At 33.4% G+C, this 14,912-nt stretch overlaps 1 protein-coding gene across 8 annotated transcripts in view; it reads left to right on the top strand.

Moving 5' to 3' along the window:
* MPP7 (MAGUK p55 scaffold protein 7) overlaps positions 1–14,912 on the top strand; it is a 305,221-nt gene that overhangs the window by 189,186 nt on the left and 101,123 nt on the right. The gene's annotated exons all lie outside the window — the stretch shown is intronic.

Genomic DNA, 14,912 nt, shown 5'->3' on the forward strand with positions numbered 1-14,912 from the left:
ACTCTTACAGTTTAGTTCTTCTACTATTTTTAAATGTTGCAAGGGGAGGATGAGGGTGGTGATGGGTAATACTTAAACCTTATTCATTGGAATTGGCTCAGAGAGGGAAGAAGAGCCTGATTCATTGGGGTATAGAATTCAATCTTACCCTATAGAGGGGAAATAAGAAAGACAATAGTGGAGAGGGGAATAACATAAGGGAGGGAGAAGTGGGGGGGGGGTTGATTAAAAGACCATTGAGAAGTAGTAGGAGAATCAAAAGATAGGTTGTGGGAAGAGAGTAATATAAGAGAGGGGCAGTGGATGGAATGATTAAAAGCAAAACATTGGTGTTGAGGAAAGAATGAATGGAGAATGATAGGATTAAAAAAAGGAAATCAAGATGAAGGGGAATACACAGATGGTAATCATAATTGAATATAAATGGGATGAACTCACCCATAAAATGGAAGTGACTAACAGAGTGGATTAAAAACCAGAATCCTACCATATATTGTTTGCAAGAAACATGTTTGAGACATATAGACACACATAAAGTAAAGGGCTGGAACAGAATCTATTCAACTTTATCTGAGACAAAAAAAGCACTAGCAGCACATGATCTCAGACAAAGCTAAAGCAATAATAGATATGATTTAGAGAAATAAGAAAGGTAATTACATCTTGATAAATGGTAGTATAGACAGTGCATTAATACCAGTACTTCACATATATGCACCACATTGTATAGCATCCAGATTTTTAAAGGAGAAATAAAGGAAGTTAAGGAGGAAATGGTCGGTAAAATTATACTAATGTAGGGGGACCTCAGCCTTCCCATATCAGAACTAAATGAATCTAAAAAAAATAAGTAAAGAAGAAAGAAGAAAGGAAGAGGAAATGAATGAAGTTTTAGAAAAGTTAGATTTGATAGATATCTGGAGAAAATTGAATATGGATGAGAAAGGAATATAGTTTCTTTTCAGTAGCATATGGTACACACACAAAAATTTACCACTTATTAGTGGTGTTTTGACTAGTCTATGGCATGTGTACTGGAGGGGGTGGCCTGCTCAGCTCCCCCTCTCCAGGTACACCTGAGGATAGTTCTCACATGACCCGCCTCTCTATCTAGCAATCTAATGGGAATGCTTCCTCTCTCTTCACATGTGGCAGTTTTGGTGCTCAGTCTCCCAAAGGTTTGCCATCACTGTACTGGGCCATAAATACTTCACAACCAAAAACAGAAATAATAAATGCAACTTTTTCAGATCATAATGTAATAAAAGTTATAATCAATAAGGATTCATGGAACGGCAAAGTAAAAATTAAAAAATACTAAATTAAAAAACTGAAAACTAAATCCAGTTCTTTAAAATGGGAGAGTCAAAGAACAAATTTTAGAAACAATCACTGATTTCATTGAGGAGAATGTCAGTGAGGAGGCAATATATCAAAATTTATGGGATATAGCCAAAGCAGTACTTAGGAGAAAATTTATATTCTTGAATGCTTTTAGCAATAAAAAAGAGAAAAAGCAGATCATTGAATTGGGCATGAAACAAACAAACAAAAAAAAAAGCAGATAAGGAACAAAATAAAAATCCCCAATTAAAGACCAAATTAGAAATCCTAAAAATCAAAGGAGAAATTAATAAAATTGAAAATAAAAGAACTGTTGAACTAATAAAAAATCCAGGAGCTGGTTGTATTAAAAAAAAATAGAGCATTAATTAATTTGATTTTTAAAAGGGAGGAAAAGAATCAAATTACCAGTATCAAAAATGAGAAGGATGATTTTCCCTCTAATAAAGAGAAAATTAAAGCAATCTTTAGGAGCTATTTTATCCAATTTTATGAAAATAAACTGACAATCTAGATGAAATGGATAAATATTTACAAAAATGTAAATTGCCTAGATTAACAAAAGAGGAAATAGAATACTTAAATACTTAAAATAAAAATCCCCTCTCAGAACAAAGAATTTGAATAAGCCATCAGTAAACTCAAGAAAAAATTGCCAGCGCCAAATGGATTAATAAGTGAATTCTATCAAATGTATAAGAAATAATTAATTCAGATACCATATAAACTGATAAAAAAAAGCAAAGAAGGAGTCCCAGCAAATTCTTTTTATGACACAAATATCATGCTGATACTTGAGCTATGAAGACCAAAAAAATGGAGTGAAAATTACAGACCAATTTCTTTAATGAATAGTGATGCAAAAATCTTAAATAAACTACTGGTAACAAGACTACAGCAAGTGTATCATAAGGATTATTCAGTATGAAAAGGTGGGATGTATACCAGGAATCCAAGGCTGGTTTAATTTTTGGAAAACTATCAGCATAATTGTCCATATCAATCAAGCTAACAGAAATTACATTTTTATCTCAATAGATGCAGTTTTAATGTCTTATCAATGAGGTAACTATGACAGTGATACAGAGATCCAACTCAAAAAAGTTGGATTGCAGTTGAGTATAATTACTAAATGATGATACCCTTTTTCCAATACCAACCCACCAAATATGCAAGGATCCTTAACAAAAATTGGCTAGTGGTCACATAAGAAACAAAATAGCAGATCTAGATGTTTTCTTAAATACTCATGAACTCTTAAAATTCCCTACAAAATTAATTAATGCACAATTGGTCAAGTCTTTGCAGCTCTCTCTGCATGCCAAGTTATGCAGGAGATTCACCAAGGTGCCAGTCTGATGAATAAATGGAAAAGGAAATCTCTCATTATGAATATTCTATCTGCACCTCCCACCTCTGTCCTGCCAGGCAATACCACTGCTTGTATGGGCTAATGCTGCAGGATTCAATCAGTAATTTCCATGCTGTTTTTGCCATCTCTGCCAGAAAAACCTTCTGTGTCCCTGCCCTCACCTGATCATTTTATGGCAATGAACTGCAATACCCCTTGCAGAAAAGATGAATTTATAGGAAAGTGGATTCACATTCTTTCTGGGGCAATGGAATACACTGAAGAGAACTGGATTCTAGCTTGGATCAGTTCCCCTCTCCCAACCAAAGTCATTTGGTGTAAGAGATTGAGGCCAGTGAAAAATAAATCTTCCAATTTGTTGTGAACTTGAGGCAGCTTTGAGTTCCAGCTTTCAGCCTATCTCCCCTCAAAGGAGAAAGAATCAGAAAGTGAGAGGGATATATGAGGGGGGAAAACTCAAATTGCCTAAGATGTCAGGCAGAGATATCTTTTCCAACAAAGAATAGGAATGCACAATACTGTACCATTTCACGTTAACTCATAAGCTTCCATATTTCCACAACCAAATTTGGTTGAGATGATAGCTGTGAATGCAGAAGGCCTCGAGAAAGACTTGTTGGTGTTTTCCTCATCTGTAGGAGTGGACAGAGGGCTGGGCCTAGAGTCAGATAGATTCATCTTCTTGAGTTCAGATCTGGCCTAAGACACTTAGTGGTTTTGTGACCATAGGCAAGTCCCTTTTCTCTTTTTGCCTGAGTTTCTACATCTAAAAAATGAACTGGAGAAATATATGGTAAACCACTCCAGGATCTTTGCTAAGAATATCTTAGAAGTCACAAAGAGTTGGATGCAACTGGAAAACAAAAGTCACCTGAAAATTATTTTGCCTTCTTCCTGGCCTACTGCTAGAGGCCCAGTGCTGCAGACTGATCTCCACGATGTCAGATCCAGGTTGAGGATCAGCCCAAGCCTGCAAGATATAGCCACTGCTTATTGTAGTATTTATGTATTTTTAAATCATTAAACATGTGTGAAACTGTGCTACCATTATTATTAGATTCATATCTTTTTTTCAAAGATATCAATGGTGAGGTTTTTGAGATTTGTGACCCTAATCTCATTTTCCCCCATAAACTATATATATATATTTTTTTTTTGCCCGATTTTGCATAGCTTGGTGTTTTGGGGTAATGTATCTGTTGCTGTAGTAGAACTGACTATTTATTATTCTGGGAAAGGACACGTAATTCAGTTAATTTATGATTCTAGTCACTGTTTCTGGCTTTCAGAAAGTCCAAAGCACTCCTCCCCGCCTACCTTTGCTATACATGTCTTATCTTCCTCTTTTAGAAATGTGAACTCTGTAAGGACAGGGACTGTTTTGCTTACTGCATTATCTCCAGCACTTAGCCTTGTGCCTGACACATACTATATGTTTCATAAAAGATTTTTCATTCTTTCATTCATGATTGAGCTATTCTAAGAAACAGCTACAGACCAAATCAGAATCTATGTGGAAGTGCTGAGCAAGGATATCTTCCTTTTTTGCTTGACAACCATTGACTATCAAAAATCAATAGAAGGAGTCCAAGTTAAAATAACTTACAGCTAATGAGGTTTGAGATATATGCATTTATGTTGAGTACATTTATTCCAATAGCATGAATAGAGAATGACTAGAATATCTCCTGAAATGTTTGAAGACACCTAGATAGACTAAAGAATCCCTAGGAAAGAGTACAAAGCTGCAGGGTAAAAGTTGGAGTATCCAGACAAAGCGGGCACAGTGCTGTGACATGGCAGAAAGATGAGCCAGATGCATCTTGTGGAGGGTCCAAGATGGGAACTGGTATGCCCAGATAAGAAGAGAATAAAGAAGATGAAGACCAGTACCATGGAAAAAAGATGGCCAGAGTGCATGTTCATTTGATTGTCTGTAAGAAGATAAACAGAGAGCATGTTTAATGACATATAATTTTCAAAATAATGGAGTGTGCAAGTCTATTCAATTAATTTAACAAATAACAAGAGTTCCACGTTGCAGTTGATGAAAGATCAAAGGATGCTCAAGAAGAAGACAGAAAAAGGAGAGAAATATGAGGCTAGATACAGAAAGGGAAAGAAAATTATATTTACTTCCTAAGTTACTTTAATATTAAATTTTCAGTAATATGATATTAAATAATATATTTTGAAACCAGGACTTAACAATAAATATTTCACTTGAAGTATATATGTTGTATTCTATTTTAAAGGAGTACTGAACTGTACCTGTATGCTAATTTCAATTATTGCTATATCTGTACACGAGTTCATTCCTAGAAGTTTCATTTGTCAATGTGATTTCATTGATATATAGAACTTCCAAATAAGAAACTCTATGAGTCCAAATGGATGACTGTTCTGAAACTTAACAGCTGTACATAGTGGCTTGGGTCTCCAAGAGGTTAAAGAACTTGCTTAGCACTTTGCAACTAGTTCTGTATGTGTTAGAGTGAGGATTTAACCATGTTTTTCTGAGGCTGAGGCCAGTTCTGTATCCTCTATAGCATACTCGGTATCCATTCTTACCCTGAATTAATTGCCAAACATTCATTATGAATTCTCATCTCATCAATAGTTTTGCTCTTGGTTGATGGTGACACCCTAGCTTATAATTGCCTCCTTAAACAGAAAGAAATGTCTTGTCTCTACATGCTTTTGGTTAACTAATGATTTATATCTATGTTAAATTTATTTCTAAACCATGGCATAAAATTCTAAAGAAAGTCAGTACTATATGGGCAAAAAATTAAATTCAGGTGAGTGACTCACAACTAAATAATAGAGTAGCATTTGGGTTTTATCAAGGTCTACATATACTTTTTAAGAATAAGGCTTAGTTTTATTAAAATATGCTTTTCAAAGGACAAGATGTATTGTGTTTATTAGCCTTTCTGGCTTTTAATTTGAAGAATTTAACTTAGAAAAAAGAAAACTTGAGGACAACTAGGTTTCTCAGTGGACAGAGAACAAGGCCTGGAGACAAGAGGTGATAGATTCAAATGTGACCTCAAAACACTAACTGTGGGACCTGGGCAAGTCACTTAACCCACATTACCTAGTTGTCCTTACTATGTGTGTGTGTGTGTATGTATGTGTGTATGTGTGTGTTTATATAAGGCAGAGAAGCCTTATAATTAATTGATTATAAGATAGACAGTAAAGATTTTTTAAAAATTGCACCTAAAGAAGAAATTGTATTTTTGTTAATAAATATTTGTCCCAGTACATTAGATAAAATTGAAGCAATGATAAATTTGGATTTCAAATATTCCATTTTTTGAAAATTTGATTGGAATCTATTTGCCTATACCAGATTTATAATAAAATATTAAAAATGTTCATCCTTTAAATCTTTATTTATTGTTTTATTTTTTAAATGACATTGATTTTCTCCTCTCCATGACAAGAGCCATTTTTTTTAAACAAAGAAAAAAAAAAGGTTTTGGGTTTTTTTTTAGTGCCATTCCACAAAACTAATCAACATGTTAATGAAGCCTGAAAAGGATTATAGTATTCCACACCCAGAGTCTATCCTCCCACTTTTCTCTGGCAAGCCAGTGAATTAAAGGAAGTATACTTTTCTCTCTTCTTCCTTAGGAGTACCTTAATCACCTCAAGTATACAGTATTGGTTTATTGTTGTTTTCATTTTCATTATTATGGTTATTATGTATACTCCATTTACTTTGCATTGGTTATACAAATCTTCCTGTTTGCTTCTATATATTCTTCAGAGTTGTTTATTATGGCAGAATTGTATTCTGTTCTCTTTTTAAACCATAGTTTGTTTAGCCATTCTCCAATCAATGTGCTTCTACTGTGTATTTCCAGTTTTGTGTGGTTACATAAAATACTTATATCAGCATTTTAGTATACATGGGACATCCTTGGAGTTTATGCCTAATGATGGAATCTCTGGGTCCATAAGATATGGGCATTTTAGACACTTAGCAAAATTTGAAATTGCTCTCTAGTAGCTGGACCAATTCACACTTTGGCCAATATTTTTCAAAAGAATAACTTAAATAATGAAGGGGTACTAACACTAGGTCATGTTAGTAATAAAAATGACAAGATTACAAATACATACAAATGACAAGTTACAGATTCATTTATTTATTTGGCCAGCCAACAAGCATGTATTGTGCTATTTGCTAGGCACTGGTGTAAATGATAAGGAAATAAAAGGAGGACAAAATGCCTGGAAAACAAATCAATCCTTGTTCTCTATAAGCAAAGTAAATCCAAGTGAAAGAGGTCTGGGAAAGCCTGCTTGGAGAGATCCATATGCACTGATGATCAAGGCTGGTGCTAAGTGCTGCCTAATAGAAAGGCAGAAAGACTGTTCCTTAAGTTAAGGAGTTCACATTCAAATGTATATATCCCAATACCTATGTGTATGTGAAACAGATAGGAAACAGGAAGGTGATTTTAGAAGGAAAATGCTAGCAACAAGGGAAATTGGAAAAGACCTCTTGGAGAAGAGGTGATTGGAAGTAAATTTGTAGGTCAGTCAAAGTTAGGAGATGGAGAGTGAGCATTCTAGACAAAAACTGGTGAATTGGAATGCCCTGTAGGAGGAACCAGTGGTAGGGCAATGTTGCTTCTGGATTGTTGAATCCAGCATGGTTGGATGGACATGGTTGATAGACATATTCTGACTTTAAGTGTAGGAGAATCATTCTGGCAGTGAAGTGAAAAATACATTAAATTGGAGAGATAGTTGAGGCATGAGTACCAATGAGAAGACTGACAACAGAGCCTTTATTGCTTTTGAAGTTGTGTGAATGGAGAAAAGGAATCATATACAAAAGACATGAAAGTATAAATGACAAAATTCGACAACAGATTTGGCCTTGTGTGATGAATGTGAGGAGGTGAGGATGACACAAGGGTGGTGAGCCTGTGGCTTTTGGTGTTAAAGGAAAAGTTAAGAAGTAAGGGTTAGGGAAGGGAGGTATAGCTGATGAATTATGTTTTAGATATATTTAGTCTGAGATTTAGTGGTATTTAATTTGAAGTCACATGATGCTACTTTCATTTGATCCACCAGCTTTGAAGAATTAAATTTGCCTCTCCTTGAACCCTTATTAATTATAATTTTTATCACATTTTGAGTTTTAAAAATTACATTTATTATTTCTGCTTTTCTACATTTGTTTGCAATGTTTTTATGCCCTAGTAAATGGTCGATATTTGTGTATGTACCATGTACTGCTGAAAAGAAGGTATGTTCCATTTTATCTCTGTTCAGTTTTCTCCAGATATCTATTTTTCTATCTTCTTTTTTCAATGTATTTTTTTGGGGGGGTTCAATTTATCTAGTTCTAATAGGAGATGGTGAAGGTCTCCCACTAGTATGGTTTTACTATCTATTTCCTCTTTAAGCTCCTTTAGTTTCTTCTTTAGAAATCTGGATGCTCTACCATTTGGTGCATAAATGTTTAGTATTAATATTACTTCATTTTTATATTACTTTTTAGCAAGATGTAATTTCCTTATCTCTTTTATTAATCATGTCAATTTTTACTTTATATTTGCCTGACATCATTATTGCTATTCCTATTTTTTTTAACTTTAGATGATCCATAATAAATTCTGCTCCATCCTTTTACCTTTAATCTGTGTGTTTCTTATTAACAACATATAGTAAGATTCTGGTTTTTAATCCACTCTGCTATCCTCTTCCATTTTGTGGGTGAATTCATCCCATTCACATTCAGAGTTATGATTACTAATTGTGTATTGCGCACCATCTTATTTTTCCCCTTTTGATCCTGCTCTATTTCCTCTCATTCCATTACTTCTCACCAGTATTTTGTTTTTTTATCACCCCACCATCTCACATTCCCTCCATCTAGTTACCTCCCCCATCCCTTGTTTTAGTCCCCTTCTACTTCTCTGTATGGCTAGATTATCATTCTATACTCCACTATATTTGTTTTTCCCTATCTGGGCCAGTTATGATGAGAGTAAAGTTTAAACATTGCCCATCACCACCCTTAAAGTCCTTCCCTCCCCATAAAGATTTTTCATGCCTCTTTATGTTTTTAAGTTTACCCCATTCTATGTTTCCTTTCCTTTTTCTTTTCCTTTCTCTTTTTTACCCCTTGATTTTTTTAATGTATCATATCCGTGCATATCATACATATACTTTTCATATCATCACATTTACATAAACATCATTTCATCATATACATCATATCATCATAATCAGCTTACTTCCCCACCCTCATTCTAAGTATATTCCTTCTATCTGCTCTACTACTAAGAGTAATTTTTGAGAATTACAGATATCCTCTTTGCATGTGGAAAAACAAGCATTTTGACCTTTAGTCCCTTAAATTTTCTCTCTTTACCTTTTTAAGCTTCTCTCGATTCTCATGTTTGGACTTCACATTTTTTTTGTTTAGGTCTGGCTTATTTCTCAGGATGTTACTTTCATTTGGAGCTCTGGAGAGCTTCCAGAGAAGCTCTGGAATTTCATCAGATATTATAGTGAGGAGAAAGAATGAAAGTGCACTAGAACTTTAAGACCTTACCTTTTACTCTAAAGCAGCAGTCAGCAAAAGTATTTGGTGTTGACTAAAAAATTAAAGAGTAGGGTAGTAGAACAGACTAGATAAAACTGAATTAATTAACAATATGTTCATTAAATTTCATAATATATATTGAGAAAGAACTTCCTCTTTGACAAGAATATTTAGGAAAACTTGAAAGCAGAGTAAATTTAGATCCATATTTATAATGTATATCATTATAAGCTCAAATTGAATTTAATTTGAATCTTTTAAAAATCATTAAAATTTAAAAATTTAGATGAAAACCTGATTAAATAAATTTGGTAGTTATAACTTAGGGAAATTTATCCTTGCTGCAAAGTCTTGAACATTGTATTCACCTAGTGTTAATTTATAAATCATCATTAATAAATATCTTCCTAACATGTTGTTAATATTGAAAAGAATCCCTTTTTTGGTTGCTGCTGGTAATATTGTGAATAATGTCAAATTGATGGTTTGGTAAAGCCTACTCTAGTGGTAATATCTGTATTTTATAACAATTTTAATTTTCTTTAAAATGTTTTTAGTAAGTTGGATTTTATTTATGGAACACCTATCTGTTTGATTATTTCTAATGACTGTTTTAACTTTTCTAGTCTACTCAGAAATGATTTATTTATCTGTGGTTCTCTAAAATAATATTGAGATCACATTTTACTCTTATGTACTTTAAGTCTCCCATTAACTTATATTAAATGAATTTTAACATAAATGACAAATTTCAATTGTTTATTACATCAAACTTAGAGAGGAAGGAATTTCTTATTCTTAGTTTCAAAAATCTAATTGTACATTTAATTTTCTCATTGAAAATATAAAATGTTTAAACTTGGAAAATAGAATTTTAAAGCTAGAAATTATTATAAACAGCATCTCAGAGAATTATTGTGGTTCAGTTCAAAGTATTCTAGATTTAGAGACAGAAGACTTAGCTTCAAATCCTTGCTCTTATCTGTGTGACCTTTGGCAAATGTTTTAATCTCTCAGTTGCCTTAATTTACTGATTTGTAACATGAGGGAGTTGGACTTAAAGGTCTCTGAAGTCCCTTCCATTTTCAAACTGTAGTTGAATTGATCTCATAACCTAATTTATTTTCATAGACTTTACAAATGAGGGTCTAGATGGCCAAAGAATGTAAGAAACTTGCTCAAGTTCAGAAAGGTGACTCAATTGGCATTTTCTAAAAAATATGAATAAGGCAGCTAGGTGGCACATTTATCTACCTGAGTTCAAATCTGACCTCAGAAACTTATTAGTTATGTTACCCTGTTTGCTTCAGTTTCCTCATCTGTAAAAAGATGCCAAAGAATAAAATGTCAAACCACTCCAGTATCTTTGCCAAGAAAACCTCAAATGGGATCGATCATGAAGAATAAGACATGATTGAAACAACTGAACAACAAAATAATATGAATAATAAGAGCAACCTTTTAAAAACTGACATAGAACTATTAGTGATTTTTTTTTGCTTCTCTGACAAAATAGACATTATTCTTTCCTTCCTCTAAAATAAGTAAAACTTTTTATTTAAAATTGTTTGTGTAGTTTGCTATACAGGATAGTTACCTAACTATAACATGACCACAAATTCTTTCCTGATGAATAAGTAGTCAAAATATCTGAACAAACTCTCCTTAGAAGAAAAAAAAAACTTCAATTAACCATCTCTAAGTGCTCCAAATCAGTAGTAAAGGGCATACAAAACAAGATCATTCTGAGATTCCAATTTGTAAACCAGAAAATTGGTAAAGATGACAGAGGATAGGAAATACTAACACCAGAGGGCTCCTATCATGCTTGATACATATAATATTTTAAGTGGAAATGTTAACAGTTCCCAAGCAGTGCAGTCTGTTAGCTTGAGTTTGAAAGACAGGGACCAAGCATTCACTGTATGCCATACTAAAGTAAAAAGTGGAATCATTCTCGCCTTCTAGCACGTTCCATCATTATCTAAATTAACAGTGTAATATGATCATTCAGGGAGACAAAGGAGTATATGTTACGTATTTCAAATCATATTTTTGTAGAAACAAAGTTAGAATTAAAAGTTTTGGTTAAATTATAAATTTAAGCACTTTTTTGGTAAAGTATTTGTCTATATTGACTCATTTTGAAGGTATTCAGAGAACTTATTCACCATATTTGGATTTAGTGCCTTTTTGATTATTAACAATGATTTTTTCTATATCTTTAAATGATATTTGAAAATAAATAGAACTATTAGGCTCAATTTGTAATGTTATCATGTTGATGATTCATTCAAATGTTCTTTCACTGTCTTTACCAAACCAGCTAGTTTTTTTCTTTATATAAATAAAAGCATAGGAAAATTTTCCCTTTTGATACTTTTCTTTCAGTATTGAGTTTAGAGAAAAATCTTCATCAAATTTAGTGTGTTAGTCTTGATTCTACTTTTGTTAGTTGATCCTATTTGCTTTCCAGGGATCTGTTCTGAAGAAATACCTTTAAGATACATCCAAACCCAATTGAACCAAAAGTTGCCTGTGACCTACAACTTCTGGCTTAAAGAGAAGTAACAGTTTACCCAACATCTTGGCTGGGGAATACTAGGTTTTTGTTTTGTTTTGTTTTTTCCTTTTTTTGGCAAGGCAAGCTCAGTGAATAAAGTAATACATTTTGTTTATATTCCATGGAGTCCAACTTGTGTAGAAATCACAGCCTATTGTATTTTAAGTCAGAAGACTGTCCTACTTATTAAAAGTTTTTCTAGCAGACAGATTTATCTGATTATGCTCTAAAAACAGCATCATAGACTTAGAGCTGGAATGAACTCTGGAGAGGCCATCTTGTCCTATATTTTACAGATGAGGAAACAGGTCAGAGAAGGTTAAATGACTTGGGATTTAAATGCACATCTTTTGCTGAGAAATTCCCTCCCTTATATCAAGACAAATTGTATTTCTTTACAATATCCATCCATTTTACCCCTTTTGCCAAATGAAGGCCCTTTGTCATATCATCCCTTTGTCTACCTCCAAAAAGCAGTCATTGCCTTGTTTTTGTTTTTTGTTGTTGTTGTTGTTGTTTTTTAAACCCTTACCTTTTGCATTAGAATCAATACTTTGTATTGGTTCCAAGGCAGAAGAGTGGTGAGAGCTAGGCAATAGGAGATAAGTGCCCAGGGAGCCTGTTAGGAATGTGTGAGGTCAAATTTGAACCCAGGATGTCTTGTCTCGGCTCTCAATGCACTGAATCACTTAGGTGCCTCAAATTATTTTTTTTTCACATTATCCCCTCTATGAAATAAACTTTTAGAAACTTTTGAAAATACATCAACTGGTTGAATCAAGAAGCTTTATGAGATTTATTGGCCAAAAATATTTCTTTGTACAATGTAAGCTGTTTCTCTTGATATAAGGAACCACATATTGAAAAAGAAAGGGCCACAGTTGAGGGGAGAGGGAAGCATATTTAAGTTTCTATCTGGAGGAATAAATCAGCTTCATCCAGTTTTATGAACATGTTGCTTACTGTTATGGACCTGAAGAACAGCTATAATATGGAGTTGACTCTTTGTAGTTTTAAACCAGGAGACTGTGAGTCAGCTGATGTACAGTGTCTCATTTTGTGTTTCCTTGAAATTCTTCATTACAACAGGTATATTCATCACTTGAGGTCAGTGGATATAAGATTTCCATCTAGGAAATCTATATTTTGAGGGATTCAAATATACTGTAGTCAAAACAGGAAAATAGACTATAAGATGAATATTAGCTAACTATAAGTTTTGCCTGCTAAGAGCACAAGAACAGTAGAGAGACTAACATAGATATATTTAAGACATGGAAGTGATTCTATGGCCAAGTAGGAAGATGCATAACCATATGCAATTATACTTAATCAAGAATGTTGAATATTAATATTGGAAATTATCCAGAGCTTTTGTTTTATGTGTGGTATAACAATTACTTATTCATTTGACAAATGAATATTGCCTTGAGATAGTTACTGTTTTGCTGAAATTTTTCATTTTATTCCATCTTGGAAGAAACCAAGCATAAAAGGAAAATATGTGGTAAGGGATGGCGTGGCTCTTTTTAACTGATGTGAGATTCGTACAGGGGGAAGTTATTGTTAATTGAAAGACTCTACTGACACAACATGACAAATAAACACATAAGAGATGGTCTTCACCAGGCACTAGCATCCAGGCAGTCCCATATCTGGTCATATTGGTTCTACCTCTACAACCTCTCACATTGGTTGCCTTTTTTCTAATTATTGGACCACAGCCTTTGTTTAGACCCTCATTACTTTTACGTTGAACTACTGCTATTATGTCTCTTCTTCCAGTTTCTTTTCTTTCCAATCCATCCAATATTCCTAAAGTCCAGATTAGATTCCCTAGTTGGGGAAACTTCACCATTGCCTCTAGGATAAAATACAAACTCCTCTTCTTGACATTTACATCCTTTCACAAACCAATTCCAAACTCCTTTTTCAGACTGATTTTATGTGAACTTTATACTCCATTAGCCAAATGATCCTAACTGCTGGTCCTCTCTATTACATGACCTTCCCTCTCTAATCTTGGTGCTTTTGCCCATTCTGGGCCTATGACTTCAATGTTTTCCCTTATTTCCTTTTCCTTTGGAAATCTCCTATTTCTTTTAAGGCTAAGATCACAAGAGTTTTCCTAATCTCTTCTAGTCTTTTGTGCTCAACCCCTTCTGATTTTATATTACTTATATCTCTTATATTTGTAGATATGGTTTTATGCATCTCCAGCAAAATAGAAGCTCCTTTAGGGAAAAGACTTTTCCTTTTTATTTTTGTTCCTTGCATCCTCAATGAGACTAGCATCATGCCAGGCATATTATGTGGTTACTTAGTAAATGCTTATTTAAATAAATGCAGTTATTAGAATGGTAGAATAGCTCTAAAAACAAAATTAGTCTAGTTACTTTCTATGTATTTTCATGATTACTCTTGCCTCTGTATTTGTGGTTACACTTAAATATTATTAGTATGTTATACTGTGCTAGTACTTTATGGACATTAATTCAATATTTTAGTTCTAAGTGATACATTACAATTAGATTATTATTAGATTACAATATAGATTTAAATGTCATAGACTTAACCTCTATCATTCAAAACATTACAATAGCTAATTATTTTGAATTTTATTATCCTTTCACAAGGCTGTTATAGATTTTTTTGGCTAAATCCTCTTACAATGAATACTTGAATTGCATACCCCTCCCTATAATTAAAACATTTTGGAGCTGAACTATAGATTGCCTTTACGTACTATCTCTACAAACATATAATTATAACTTATAATAAACCATTCATCTTTTAGTATTTCTTTAAATATTTTTGGAGGGCATCTAAGACTAACTCACATTATACCGAATTTAAGGTTCTTGGGATATTTCCAAACCATAGTTTATTGCATACGGTTGGTGCTTTGTTGGATTTGGGGAATGGAAAATGAAATCTGGTTACTAAAGTTGTTACTACATTATTTCAGTATAGCCTCCTCATCCAGTCTTTGCCCAGATTTTTAAAACACCCCATATCTGTGATGCCATTTGATTGGAGAGAACTTATGATGTCCT

This window comes from Monodelphis domestica, chromosome 5 (genome assembly GCF_027887165.1).
Source record: "Monodelphis domestica isolate mMonDom1 chromosome 5, mMonDom1.pri, whole genome shotgun sequence".
NCBI lineage: Eukaryota > Metazoa > Chordata > Mammalia > Didelphimorphia > Didelphidae > Monodelphis > Monodelphis domestica.